The sequence below is a fragment of the Palaemon carinicauda genome, chromosome 40, assembly GCF_036898095.1.
Source record: "Palaemon carinicauda isolate YSFRI2023 chromosome 40, ASM3689809v2, whole genome shotgun sequence".
Lineage (NCBI taxonomy): Eukaryota > Metazoa > Arthropoda > Malacostraca > Decapoda > Palaemonidae > Palaemon > Palaemon carinicauda.
The window spans coordinates 5,088,857-5,101,356 of record NC_090764.1 but is presented as its reverse complement, the minus strand read 5'-3'; positions in this window follow the sequence as shown (position 1 = coordinate 5,101,356).

Below are 12,500 nucleotides of genomic sequence, written 5' to 3'. Positions count from 1 at the left end.
GCTCCCACAGGGAAAAGAGCCCAGTGAGGAAAGGAAATAAGGAAATAGATAAGCAATATAAGAAGTAATGAACAATTAAAATAAAATGTTTTAAAAACATTAACAACATTAAAACAGATATTTCTTTTTTATAAACTGTACTAGCTAAGCTACAACCCTAGTTGGAAAAGCAAGATGCTTATAAGCCTAAGGGCTCCAACAGGGAAAAGAGTCCAGTAAGGAAAGGAAATAAGGAAATAGATTAACGATATAAGAAGTAATGAACAATTGGAATAAAATGTTTTAAAAACATTAACAACATTAAAACAGATATTTCATATATAAACTGTAAAAGGACTTATGTCAGCCTCTTCAACATAAAAACATTTACTATCATATGATAAGCGCACAAGTCTCCTCTCCACCCAAGTTAGGACCAAGGAGGGCCAGGCAATGGCTAATGATGACTCAGCAGATAGACCTGTAGGCTCCCCCAAACCTCCCACCCTTAGCTCACAAGGATGGTAAGGTTGCAGACACTAATGGCACTAATGAGACTGAGCGGGACTCGAACCCCCGACTGGCTAACCCCAGACAGAAACGTTACCAATCAGGCCACAACAACCCTTATGTTATCTCAGAGCAGGGTTGCAAGGTTGACCTTTTCCAGGCCAAAAACCTCTAATTTGGCCTTTTTTCGTGCTAAATACCTCAATTTGGCGTTTTAGAAATTGTTTGGCCTTAAATGCTATATATTTGGTCTTTTCCTACTAATAGATTGCCCTTTTAAGGCTGCAGTTGATTAGGAATTAGCCTTTTTTCATTTAGAAAACCTGGCAACCCTGTCTCAGTCTCCTACCCTTATTTCTTCAGAAGATTCTCCCATCTACCCAAAACCCCATCTCTTCAGCCTGCCTGCACCCCCCCCCCCCTAGCTCCAACTACCTCCCCCAATTGCCAGCCTAATTCACAATACGCCGATCTGTCTTTTAGTGATGCTAATATCTTTTCGGTTTATGGTAATTTCCTTTTACCTCTGCAACGGCTCTTTTCATCAAATATATCGAATACAGTTACTCCTTTAACATTTCTGTATCATTTATCTCTTTTTAACATTCTACATTCATAATTTAACTCTTTAGCCATTTTAACATTTCAGGAGAATTTATATCTCTTTTACCATTCTACATACATAATTTAACTCGTTAGCTTTCAAATGTTCAAACTTGCAATGAATGTTTTTATGTTGAACAGGCTGACATAAGTCTTTTTTATAGTTCATATTATGAAAGAGCAAATATATCGAATACAGTTACTATTTTAACATTTCTGTATCATTTTTCTCTCTTTAACATTCTACATTCATAATTTAACTCTTTAACCTTTAAACATTCAAACTTACAGCAAATGTTTTCATGTTGAACAGGCTGACATAAGTCTTTTTATAGTTTATTTTATGAAAGAGCAAATATATCGAATGCAGTGGCTGTTTTAACATTTCTCTATCCTTTATCTCTTATTAACATTCTACATTTATAATTTAACTCTTTAGCCTTCAAATGTTCAAACTTGCAGAGAATGTTTTCATGTTGAACAGGCTGACATAAGTCTTTTTATAGTTTATATTATGAAAGAGCAAATATATCGAATACTGTTATTATTTAATATTTCTGTATCATTTATCTCTCTTTAACATTCAACATTCATAATTTAACTCTTTAGGCTTCAAATGTTCAAACTTGCAGAGAATGTTTTTATGTTGAACAGACTGACATAAGTCTCTTTTATTGTTTATATATTAAAGGTTTATTTTAATGTTGTTACTGTTCTTAAACTGTTTTTCTTTATTTATTTCCTTATTCCCTTTCCTTACTGGGCTATTTTCCCTCTTGGAGTCCTTGAGCTTTTAGAATCCTACTTTTCCAACTAGGGTTGTAGCTTAGATAGTAATATTATCAGCAACAACAACAACAACAACAATAACAACATTAATGATAATAATAATAATAATAATGAAAATAATAATAATGATAATAATAAAAATAATAATAATAATAATAATAATAATAATAATAATAATAATAATAATAATAATAATGATACTAATAAAAATAATGTTAATAATAATAATGATGATAATAATAATACTAATGATAATAATAATTCTGATGAAAATAATGTTAATAGTAATAATAATAAATATACTCTTTAATTCACATACATTATTCTACATCCAGTCGACATATTCATTCCCAGAATACCTACTGAATAAACCACTCATATTCTACCACTATTTTTATCCTCTTTCTATAGGGCTAAACAGACAGGATCCTCACGTCAATTAGATAGGCATATATTCTAGACTCTTTCCCCTTTAAGAAGGCTTTTATTCATAGGTCAGTCAGCAAATAGAAGATATCAATTTTGTGATGTTTGTGAAAGACCAACAAGGAATCAGCTATTTTTTGTTGACTTTAGTTGTGGCTAATGTTCTTGGTCGTTAGAGAGAGAGAGAGAGAGAGAGAGAGAGAGAGAGAGAGAGAGAGAGAGAGAGAGAGAGAGAGAGACAGTATCAATTTCTATTCATTATCCTCTAAGTGAAAGTTATGTAAATGAGAGGAAAAATCTTAGTTAAGAAAGTAATGATATTGAGAGAGAGAGAGAGAGAGAGAGAGAGAGAGAGAGAGAGAGAGAGAGAGAGAGAGAGAGAGAGAGAGAGTATCCCTTTCAATTCAATGTCCTCGAAGGGAAGGTTATATAAATGAGATGAAAAGCCTTGTTAAGGAAAGTAAAAAATATTTTCAAGTTTCTTGTTAAAAAATAGTAAAATATTGTTTTACATTTTTATTTACTCTGTCTTTTTAAACCGAAAGGAATTACTATTTCTAGTTATATTCCTAGATGAAAATTCATTTTATAACAAAAAAAATATCTTTTTTTATAAAAAAGTTTCTAGTTAAAAAATAGTAAAATATTGTTTTAAATTTCTTTGTTCTGTCTTTTTAAACTGAATGCAATTACTATTTCTAGTTATATTCCTAGATGAAAATTCATTTTATAACAAAAAAATTTCTTTTTTATAATAGACACTGAGCTCTAAATGAGTTATTCTTTGGATCTTGACATACAATATGAAGAAAAATTCTTTATATTTCTAGTAATAACTGAAATATATAATAAGCAATATATAGAAAGAGTAATTTATATATATTTAGTAATAACTGTAATATCATATACTATATAGCTTTTATATTTCTTAAATTATGTACAATTAGACACAAGAATTTCCGGTACACCTCGCTCTGAGGAAGTTGATCGAGCCACACCCTTACTGCGCGGCGAGTTCCTACGCTTAGCCCCGCCCACCACCTCAGCCTATGACCTCAGCTATCTCTTTCTACACTATTTGGTTACCCGCCGGGAAGTAAGGGTGTGAAGGGGTGCACATCTTCGGTGTGAGGTGACCAATTGTGCCTTTTTTCTGTATATCAATTGATCGAGCCACATCCTTACTGCGCGGCGAGTTCCTACGCTTAGCCCCGCCCACCACCTCAGCTATCTCTTTCTACACTATTTGGTTACCCGCCGGGAAGTAAGGGTGGGAAGCGGATGCACATCTTCGGTGCGAGGTGTCCAATTGTGCCTTTTTTCTGTATATCAATTGGTCGAGCCACATCCTTACTGCGCGGCGAGTTCCTACGCTTAGCCCCGCCCACCACCTCAGCTATCTCTTTTTACACCATTTGGTTACCCGCCGGGAAGTAAGGGTGGGAAGCGGATGCACATCTTCGGTGCGAGGTGTTCAATTGTTTCTTTTTTCTGTATATTAAAGCGACGACACAAGAAGAAGAAGAAGAACAACAACAACAAAAACAACAACAACAATGACTACATAAACACCAACTGTTCTACCTTATGGATTCAAGCTATAACTCTACCTCCTATGCAATGACAAGCAAATAGAAATATCCTTTCAACTTGTTTGTTCCCCTCAAGATTGTTTGTTATAAACTGGAACTTAATTATTTATTGTTTACAAGAACGTATACGTTCCTTTGAAATGTCACCTGAAAGAGGACGAATCTTCTTTTTTAAGTTATAAGAAGACTTTCTTCTCGCTTTCTCTCAGAGAAAGGATGCGATAGATAATTATATCTGAAGATGGGATATCTCTTCAAAGCATCCGTGAGAATCCTTTGTTATTTGATAGATTCTTTGTAATCGCCTTGTATTTTCGAATTTTTATTTGACAGTTTGTATTATTAATATTATCATTACAATTATTATCATTATCGTTATTGGTATTATTTGTATTTTTGCTATTACCAGATATTATTACCTGGTAATAGTGGCTAAGATAGTTGCTGATTAGAATCCTGATGAGGCCTTAGTGGTAACGTCCCTGACTGGCGATCGCCAGATTGGGGTTCGAGTTCCGCTCAAACTATGCTCAAACTCATTAACTCCTTTGGTCGCTGCAACTTCACCACCCTTCTAAGCTAAGAATGGGCGGTTTGGGGGAGCCTATAGGTTTATCTACTGAGTCATAAGCAGCCATTGTCTGGCCCTCTTTTGCCCTAGCTTGGGTGGAGAGGGGGCTTGAGCGCTGGTCATATGTATAAATGGTCAGTCTCTAGGGCGTTGTCCTGCTTGATAGGGCAATGTCAATGTCCCTTGTCTCTATAAGGAAACTAGAGTGGAAGTTATGGAATTGTGGAACTTTTAAGTAAGGTAAGACTTGAGGAAATTATTTTACCGAGGGCTTCCTATTGTCATTCTCGTATATTGTATATATTTTTATAACTTATTTTTATTTTTTCTAATAGCATAGAAATATCAGTATAAAAATGAGACATAAGATATATTTATTTCACAAGGTTATATAAACCAAGAACTAGGTGAAAAAAAGACAAAATCCGTCCATGAAATTATAATTTGACCTTAACACTATGGTCAAAAATTATTTCTGTGACTTAAAATTAGGCTTAGCTGTAATTTGCTGAGTAAAGATAATTTCAAAATCTCAGATTCAAAATAGTCAGCTGATGAATAATATATGAAGACTGAAAAGATAAAATTGCCAAGTGCAATTTTACTTGGTGGTTTCTCTATTGTTAAACAACAGTTTCCTAATTAGTCTCTTTTATTAATAATATAAATACTAATTTGACAGTAGAAATACAGTAGTGGGGAAATAATGAATTTGAAAATAAAGATATATACAGCACGAGTTCATCAACTTATCAAGAGGGCAGTATATAGAAGGACTAATTACTTGAGAACTTTGTGAAAACTAAATTTTCTTTCACGAAGATTTTCTAAGATTGTCCTTTTAGCGCACTGTAATTTTGTTTGTGTCTTGTATTTTCTCGTGGAGGTATTACAATATTGTCCTTTTTTCGTACTGCAATTTCGTTTGTGTGTGGTATTTTCTCATGGAGGTATTTCAATATTGTCCTTTTTGCGCGCTGCAATTTTGTTTGTGTCTTGTATTTTGTCATGAAGGTATTCGAATGTTGTCCTTTTTGCGCATGTGATTTTTTTTTCTCTCATATTTAGTGTAAATAATTCTGTAGGATTATTTTGAAATCACCAATGTACTCGTCAAGTAGAAGTGATGTCGGTAATCGAGAAAAAAACTGTTAATTGATGTAAGGACAATATTAATTGATATGAAGACAATGTTTCCGACCTGCTGTTACTAACAGTGTTAATTAAGCTGGTTTTCCTTCTCTGTAATTAATTATGGTTGTTTGTGATTTTAAAGTTCTTTGGTGTAAGCAGAATTTTATCAAATTTATTAAAAGCATTTTAACCTAATCAAGTTAAGCATGGCATATGTACCTGAAAATTGTTCTTTTACTTGTTTTTGATTGAGCTTTTAGTATGAAATATATTTATATAATGATTCCTTTAGTCATATCACAGTTTGAAAAGATATCTCAGGAGTGCCAGGGATTTTTAATAATTTACTTCACCTTAAAAGTTAAAATTCTTTTGAGTGAAATAGAGTATTTTACGAGTGCAAACTTTTATCCAAACAATTTTTACATTACTTAATACATTATCATACTCAGAAGTATAAAAAGATAACCATTTCCAATTGGAGAATATAATCCTACGAAAGTTATTTCTATTTTCACCTCCCCTTTTAATGGAAGCCAAACTCTTTGGCATTGCCCATCTAAACTGCAATTACAAGTAGAGAATTGCAGAACGATAAGGCTTAAAATGGGAGACATATGTTAATTAGATGAGGGTTTCCCCTAAAAGAACAAATTCCTAATAAAATTAATCGTGAAAAAATACTAATGGGTAATTATTTAGCTCAAGTGCAGGAACAAATATTACTATTAATAGTTCTGAGTTTGTCAAAAGATGACGTTAATCTAAACGCTCGGTAAAACATTGTGCTAAATGTGTTTAACTTGAAATTTGCATAGCATCTACTCAAAAAATTAACTCCGAGTCCTGTGTGAGAAGGTTTTCTGTAAATGTTGGTGTCTATACCGTTATAGTTCTGAGTTTGTCAAAAGATGACGTTAATCTAAACGCTCGGTAAAACATTGTGCTAAATGTGTTTAACTTGAAATTTGCATAGCATCTACTCAAAAAATTAACTCCGAGTCCTGTGTGAGAAGGTTTTCTGTAAATGTTGGTGTCTATACCGTTATAGTTCTGAGTTTGTCAAAAGATGACGTTAATCTAAACGCTCGGTAAAACATTGTGCTAAATGTGTTTAACTTGAAATTTGCATAGCATCTACTCAAAAAATTAACTCCGAGTCCTGTGTGAGAAGGTTTTCTGTAAATGTTGGTGTCTATACCGTTATAGTTCTGAGTTTGTCAAAAGATGACGTTAATCTAAACGCTCGGTAAAACATTGTGCTAAATGTGTTTAACTTGAAATTTGCATAGCATCTACTCAAAAAATTAACTCCGAGTCCTGTGTGAGAAGGTTTTCTGTAAATGTTGGTGTCTATACCGTTATAGTTCTGAGTTTGTCAAAAGATGACGTTAATCTAAACGCTCGGTAAAACATTGTGCTAAATGTGTTTAACTTGAAATTTGCATAGCATCTACTCAAAAAATTAACTCCGAGTCCTGTGTGAGAAGGTTTTCTGTAAATGTTGGTGTCTATACCGTTATAGTTCTGAGTTTGTCAAAAGATGACGTTAATCTAAACGCTCGGTAAAACATTGTGCTAAATGTGTTTAACTTGAAATTTGCATAGCATCTACTCAAAAAATTAACTCCGAGTCCTGTGTGAGAAGGTTTTCTGTAAATGTTGGTGTCTATACCGTTATAGTTCTGAGTTTGTCAAAAGATGACGTTAATCTAAACGCTCGGTAAAACATTGTGCTAAATGTGTTTAACTTGAAATTTGCATAGCATCTACTCAAAAAATTAACTCCGAGTCCTGTGTGAGAAGGTTTTCTGTAAATGTTGGTGTCTATACCGTTATAGTTCTGAGTTTGTCAAAAGATGACGTTAATCTAAACGCTCGGTAAAACATTGTGCTAAATGTGTTTAACTTGAAATTTGCATAGCATCTACTCAAAAAATTAACTCCGAGTCCTGTGTGAGAAGGTTTTCTGTAAATGTTGGTGTCTATACCGTTATAGTTCTGAGTTTGTCAAAAGATGACGTTAATCTAAACGCTCGGTAAAACATTGTGCTAAATGTGTTTAACTTGAAATTTGCATAGCATCTACTCAAAAAATTAACTCCGAGTCCTGTGTGAGAAGGTTTTCTGTAAATGTTGGTGTCTATACCGTTATAGTTCTGAGTTTGTCAAAAGATGACGTTAATCTAAACGCTCGGTAAAACATTGTGCTAAATGTGTTTAACTTGAAATTTGCATAGCATCTACTCAAAAAATTAACTCCGAGTCCTGTGTGAGAAGGTTTTCTGTAAATGTTGGTGTCTATACCGTTATAGTTCTGAGTTTGTCAAAAGATGACGTTAATCTAAACGCTCGGTAAAACATTGTGCTAAATGTGTTTAACTTGAAATTTGCATAGCATCTACTCAAAAAATTAACTCCGAGTCCTGTGTGAGAAGGTTTTCTGTAAATGTTGGTGTCTATACCGTTATAGTTCTGAGTTTGTCAAAAGATGACGTTAATCTAAACGCTCGGTAAAACATTGTGCTAAATGTGTTTAACTTGAAATTTGCATAGCATCTACTCAAAAAATTAACTCCGAGTCCTGTGTGAGAAGGTTTTCTGTAAATGTTGGTGTCTATACCGTTATAGTTCTGAGTTTGTCAAAAGATGACGTTAATCTAAACGCTCGGTAAAACATTGTGCTAAATGTGTTTAACTTGAAATTTGCATAGCATCTACTCAAAAAATTAACTCCGAGTCCTGTGTGAGAAGGTTTTCTGTAAATGTTGGTGTCTATACCGTTATAGTTCTGAGTTTGTCAAAAGATGACGTTAATCTAAACGCTCGGTAAAACATTGTGCTAAATGTGTTTAACTTGAAATTTGCATAGCATCTACTCAAAAAATTAACTCCGAGTCCTGTGTGAGAAGGTTTTCTGTAAATGTTGGTGTCTATACCGTTATAGTTCTGAGTTTGTCAAAAGATGACGTTAATCTAAACGCTCGGTAAAACATTGTGCTAAATGTGTTTAACTTGAAATTTGCATAGCATCTACTCAAAAAATTAACTCCGAGTCCTGTGTGAGAAGGTTTTCTGTAAATGTTGGTGTCTATACCGTTATAGTTCTGAGTTTGTCAAAAGATGACGTTAATCTAAACGCTCGGTAAAACATAGTGCTAAATGTGTTTAACTTGAAATTTGCATAGCATCTACTCAAAAAATTAACTCCGAGTCCTGTGTGAGAAGGTTTTCTGTAAATGTTGGTGTCTATACCGTTATAGTTCTGAGTTTGTCAAAAGATGACGTTAATCTAAACGCTCGGTAAAACATTGTGCTAAATGTGTTTAACTTGAAATTTGCATAGCATCTACCCAAAAAATTAACTCCGAGTCCTGTGTGAGAAGGTTTTCTGTAAATGTTGGTGTCTATACCGTTATAGTTCTGAGTTTGTCAAAAGATGACGTTAATCTAAACGCTCGGTAAAACATTGTGCTAAATGTGTTTAACTTGAACTCGGAGTTAATTTTTTGAGTAGATGCTATGCAAATTTCAAGTTAAACACATTTAGCACAATGTTTTACCGAGCGTTTAGATTAACGTCATCTTTTGACAAACTCAGAACTATAACGGTATAGACACCAACATTTACAGAAAACCTTCTCACACAGGACTCGGAGTTAATTTTTTGAGTAGATGCTATGCAAATTTCAAGTTAAACACATTTAGCACAATGTTTTACCGAGCGTTTAGATTAACGTCATCTTTTGACAAACTCAGAACTATAACAGTATAGACACCAACATTTACAGAAAACCTTCTCACACAGGACTCGGAGTTAATTTTTTGAGTAGATGCTATGCAAATTTCAAGTTAAACACATTTAGCACAATGTTTTACCGAGCGTTTAGATTAACGTCATCTTTTGACAAACTCAGAACTATAACGGTATAGACACCAACATTTACAGAAAACCTTCTCACACAGGACTCGGAGTTAATTTTTTGAGTAGATGCTATGCAAATTTCAAGTTAAACACATTTAGCACAATGTTTTACCGAGCGTTTAGATTAACGTCATCTTTTGACAAACTCAGAACTATAACGGTATAGACACCAACATTTACAGAAAACCTTCTCACACAGGACTCGGAGTTAATTTTTTGAGTAGATGCTATGCAAATTTCAAGTTAAACACATTTAGCACAATGTTTTACCGAGCTTTTAGATTAACGTCATCTTTTGACAAACTCAGAACTATAACGGTATAGACACCAACATTTACAGAAAACCTTTTCACACAGGACTCGGAGTTAATTTTTTGAGTAGATGCTATGCAAATTTCAAGTTAAACACATTTAGCACAATGTTTTACCGAGCGTTTAGATTAACGTCATCTTTTGACAAACTCAGAACTATAACGGTATAGACACCAACATTTACAGAAAACCTTCTCACACAGGACTCGGAGTTAATTTTTTGAGTAGATGCTATGCAAATTTCAAGTTAAACACATTTAGCACAATGTTTTACCGAGCGTTTAGATTAACGTCATCTTTTGACAAACTCAGAACTATAACGGTATAGACACCAACATTTACAGAAAACCTTCTCACACAGGACTCGGAGTTAATTTTTTGAGTAGATGCTATGCAAATTTCAAGTTAAACACATTTAGCACAATGTTTTACCGAGCGTTTAGATTAACGTCATCTTTTGACAAACTCAGAACTATAACGGTATAGACACCAACATTTACAGAAAACCTTCTCACACAGGACTCGGAGTTAATTTTTTGAGTAGATGCTATGCAAATTTCAAGTTAAACACATTTAGCACAATGTTTTACCGAGCGTTTAGATTAACGTCATCTTTTGACAAACTCAGAACTATAACGGTATAGACACCAACATTTACAGAAAACCTTCTCACACAGGACTCGGAGTTAATTTTTTGGGTAGATGCTATGCAAATTTCAAGTTAAACACATTTAGCACAATGTTTTACCGAGCGTTTAGATTAACGTCATCTTTTGACAAACTCAGAACTATAACGGTATAGACACCAACATTTACAGAAAACCTTTTCACACAGGACTCGGAGTTAATTTTTTGAGTAGATGCTATGCAAATTTCAAGTTAAACACATTTAGCACAATGTTTTACCGAGCGTTTAGATTAACGTCATCTTTTGACAAACTCAGAACTATAACGGTATAGACACCAACATTTACAGAAAACCTTCTCACACAGGACTCGGAGTTAATTTTTTGAGTAGATGCTATGCAAATTTCAAGTTAAACACATTTAGCACAATGTTTTACCGAGCGTTTAGATTAACGTCATCTTTTGACAAACTCAGAACTATAACGGTATAGACACCAACATTTACAGAAAACCTTCTCACACAGGACTCGGAGTTAATTTTTTGAGTAGATGCTATGCAAATTTCAAGTTAAACACATTTAGCACAATGTTTTACCGAGCGTTTAGATTAACGTCATCTTTTGACAAACTCAGAACTATAACGGTATAGACACCAACATTTACAGAAAACCTTCTCACACAGGACTCGGAGTTAATTTTTTGAGTAGATGCTATGCAAATTTCAAGTTAAACACATTTAGCACAATGTTTTACCGAGCGTTTAGATTAACGTCATCTTTTGACAAACTCAGAACTATAACGGTATAGACACCAACATTTACAGAAAACCTATTAATAGTTTTATAGGAGGACGTAATCGTTAGTAGAAATTATGTTTATTATTTTATATTTTGATAACAATATCAAAGATACATTCGTGATCACTGTAATTATTATTATTATTATTATTATTATTATTAGTATTATTATTACTAGCCAAGCTACAACCCTAGTTGGAAAAGCAAGATACTATAAGCCCTAGGGCTCCAACAGGGAAAAATAGCCCAGTGAGGAAAGGAAATAAGGAAATAAATAAATGATGAGAGTAAATTAACAATATATCATTCTAAGAACAGTAACAGCTTCAAAACAGATATGTCCTATATAAACTATTAACAACGTCAAAAACAGATATGTCATATAAAAACTATAAAAAAGACTCATGTCAGCCTGGTCAACATAAAAACATTTGCTCCAACTTTGAACCTTTGAAGTAAGGGGGAAAATTGGCTGCAGTGTAAACTCGTTGAGATATATAAAATAGATCTTTTGGAAAATGGTTCATTAGCTATGGTCAGCAGCTCTTCTAGAAGATGGACACTCCAAAATCAAACCATTTTCTCTGATCGGTGTAGGTAGTAGGTTGGCAAGGGCACCAGCCACCTGTTGAAATACTACCGTTAGAGAGTTATGGGGTCCTTTAACTGGCCAGACAGTACTACATTGGATCCCTGTCTCTGGTTACGGTTCACTTTCCCTTTGCCTACGCATACACCGAATAGTCTGTCCTCATACACCTGACAACATTGAGATTACCAAACAATTATTCTTCACTGTAATTGTTCAGTGGCTACTTTCCTTTTGGTATGGGGAGAAGAGACTCTTTAGCTATGGTAAGCAGCTCTTCCAGGAGAAGGACACTCCAAAATCAAACCATTGTTCTCTAGTCTTTGGTAGTGCCATAGCCTCTGCACCATGGTCTTTCACTGTCTTGGGTTAGAGTTCTCTTGCTTGAGAGCACACTCGAGCACGCTTTTCTAAATTATTTCTCTTCCTTTTTGTATGATTTTTATAGTTTATATATGAAAGATCCAATTTAATGTTGTTGCTGTTCTTAGAATATTTTATTTTGAATTTTATTTCTTTTTTATTATCAAGTAAAGTAATTCCACCCATTGCAGTATGCTTACGTCACCATCGTAAAGTAAAAAAAAAAAAGAAATAAAAAGGAAATAAAAAAGGAAATGGTAATTCATTTAAATAAGTCAGTTTC